The 2,589-nt window shown below is 34.2% G+C and overlaps 1 long non-coding RNA gene across 1 annotated transcript; it reads right to left on the bottom strand.

Moving 5' to 3' along the window:
* Positions 1–1,267: 1,267 nt before the first annotated feature.
* LOC115626519 lies at positions 1,268–1,743 on the bottom strand. Its single transcript, XR_003995607.1, has 2 exons — positions 1,701–1,743; positions 1,268–1,635 (listed from the first exon to the last, which is right to left on the bottom strand). It is a non-coding gene; the product is annotated as an uncharacterized LOC115626519 (long non-coding RNA).
* Positions 1,744–2,589: the final 846 nt, after the last annotated feature.

The following is a 2,589-nucleotide window of genomic DNA, read 5'->3' as shown; positions in this document are numbered from 1 at the left end:
TGAAAAATGTTGACAGCAACTGCAGAATAGATATGTTGCCACCAACACCCACCGAAATGTCGATGTTTTGTTTTTGTTTTCGCTTTTGTTGTAGTTTTTATCGCTGTTGCTGACTTTGATGAAAAATATGATTATGTCCTTTATGCGAATGCCTTGCAGTAAAAATAATAATAACACATTCTGTACGAACACACAGACATATCAAGAAACGCATAAACATACTCGTATCTACATTCATTGCCGGCACATTGTAGCGGCCCCCCGTTGGGCGGAAAGAAACACCTTTTCGCCACCCCTTCTGCACCAGTAAACTGCTTTTGGTCCAGGCCCGAATCCGACCCACTCTTTGGTTGGCAGTTTTCATGGCTTTGTTCTTCACTTTATTGGCTTGTTGCCTGCCACCATTCACTGCGTTGACAATATTATTTTAGCCCGAGGGTTGCAATAGCTGGAACCATAGATGTGGGGTTGAATGCGGACAATAGTGCAATTACCCTATTACCGGTTACATCACTTCTTTAAAGTCCTAATTGTGAAAACTGTAGTAATCCCAAAACAATCCTTCCCTCAACGGGGGAGCGCCAAAAGGGTTGAAATAGTTGCTCAACGGAATAGTTCAATAGTCAGTTAATTGAGAGCTTCCATTAACAAATATTAAAGCTAGCAAAGTGTTGAGCTATTTTCGTTATCCACAAAAATATCAAAACTTTAATTAAATTCAGATGCATTTTTTTTTTTTTTTGTATTAGTGTTTTTATTTAAAACTGTCCATCGTGGACAATCATTAAATGGGTTAATGCAGCGAGGTGTTATAAGATGTTTGCTAAATTTATGAATGAATTGCTTAAGAATATATTCGTTTTTATGTAACTAATTAAATGTATTAAATAAATTTGGTAGCTTTTCATTGATAACTAAATGCAGCTGCTAGCTCTTATAAAAACTCTAAGACTGGTTAATTGTTTTCATTCGTATTGTCTTGAATTCTAAAGAAACAGCACAGCATATTTTTTAAAAGAAAACTCGCATAATACGAATATATATCTGATTTTTATAGCCATGTAAATTATCAATTATCGAACTATTACCACATTATCAAAAAATGTGTTGTTTTTTTTTTATTTATTACGAATTTTCTTCTTCACTTTATAGCCAGCGAAACCTTGAGAGTGGAAAACTTTAACGAGCCAATTAAACCAATAGAAGTGCCTTCAGTGATTTTTTTTTTGTTCGTCACTTAACAACAATAACATGAATAAGTTAGCACTCCCTTGTCGTACATATGTTAGTTTTATTAGCGGCCTCCAGCGCATTAAATAAAGTAACAGCAACAGTAATAAGAACTTTTCGATATACAAGTATAATGACAAAGCTATAGGCGTCTCTCAGTTTTTGCTGGCTCGGGGTCTCTTCCCTATCCATTCCCGCAATGACGCATGCAACTGTGGAGTCCCATATACGCGTCCTTGTTGCATGTCATCATTGGCTCGCATATGTCGGCGATAATATTGTAGAAAAATCTCACCAGCATACAGGATTCCTCATCGCCTCCAGGATATATGCATTTGGAGGACAGCATTCGTTTCCAGGGTGTTGCATGCGACAGAATGGAATTTGGTCCATCAGGTATTGCAACTGAGAAAGAGATATGGGCATTATTTAGTTACGTGCGACTCCAATAGAAATGATCAGCAATGCACTTATCAGCACTCCCACAAAGTTCCAGACAAACCGCCTATGGACCAACATTTTATGAAAAACTGAGGCCAACAATGGAACGCGAAAGTATTCAGCTGAATTATTGGCGTTTCAAATGCAATTTTATGCGTTCGATATGGAAGATGGCATAACATTAGGAATTATAAATTATATTCGGATATTATGGGAGTCTGTGTACCTGAATAATATATAATATGTGGAAACTGGAGACACCTCTCTAAGTCAATTGCTTTTGAATTGTTAGAGAAGGCTGTTTGAGTTTTAAAGTCAAATATATTCCTACATCGTCTGGCTCTATTGATTATCTATAAAACGAAACTAGGTAAAGCAGTCTTATCTGAAATTTTCAATCGTTTTATAAGTCAAGCATCGCACGAGTCAATAAATAATTAATATATATAATCAAAAGCTAAAATAGTTATATCTTATAAAGCAAATCATTGATTGTGAATTTATAAATATTTTGTAGAAAGAATAATTTATTGTTAATGAAACATCAAAGTTGAAGGTTTAAAGAAAGTCATTTTCAATTTTTATTTTTTAATATTTTGTAATATTTTTTTAACATTATAAAAATGATTATTAATTTTTGCTGAATTGAATGGGTTCGGTAATTAAAAAACTAAAAAAAAAAACAAATAACAAACGGGAATTTGTATTAAATACTTCCACTTTTGTTTGAAATAACTTCAAAGATTCAACCTTTTAAGGACGTGTAATTATTTTGTACCACTGTAATCGATAAAGTAGCCCAGGATTTCTTTAGGGCGTCAGTGTCGTTAAAACGTTTTTCGAGAAAATAATCCCCAAACGTTTTCGATAATGTTTAGGTCAGGTGAATAATAGATATTGCTGAAAACAAATGGAATA

The sequence above is a fragment of the Scaptodrosophila lebanonensis genome, unplaced genomic scaffold, assembly GCF_003285725.1.
Source record: "Scaptodrosophila lebanonensis strain 11010-0011.00,11010-0021.00 unplaced genomic scaffold, SlebRS2 tig00000085-arrow-pilon, whole genome shotgun sequence".
Taxonomy (NCBI): domain Eukaryota; kingdom Metazoa; phylum Arthropoda; class Insecta; order Diptera; family Drosophilidae; genus Scaptodrosophila; species Scaptodrosophila lebanonensis.
The sequence above is the reverse complement of the archived record's forward strand: the minus strand, read 5'-3'. Positions and strand labels throughout refer to the sequence as shown.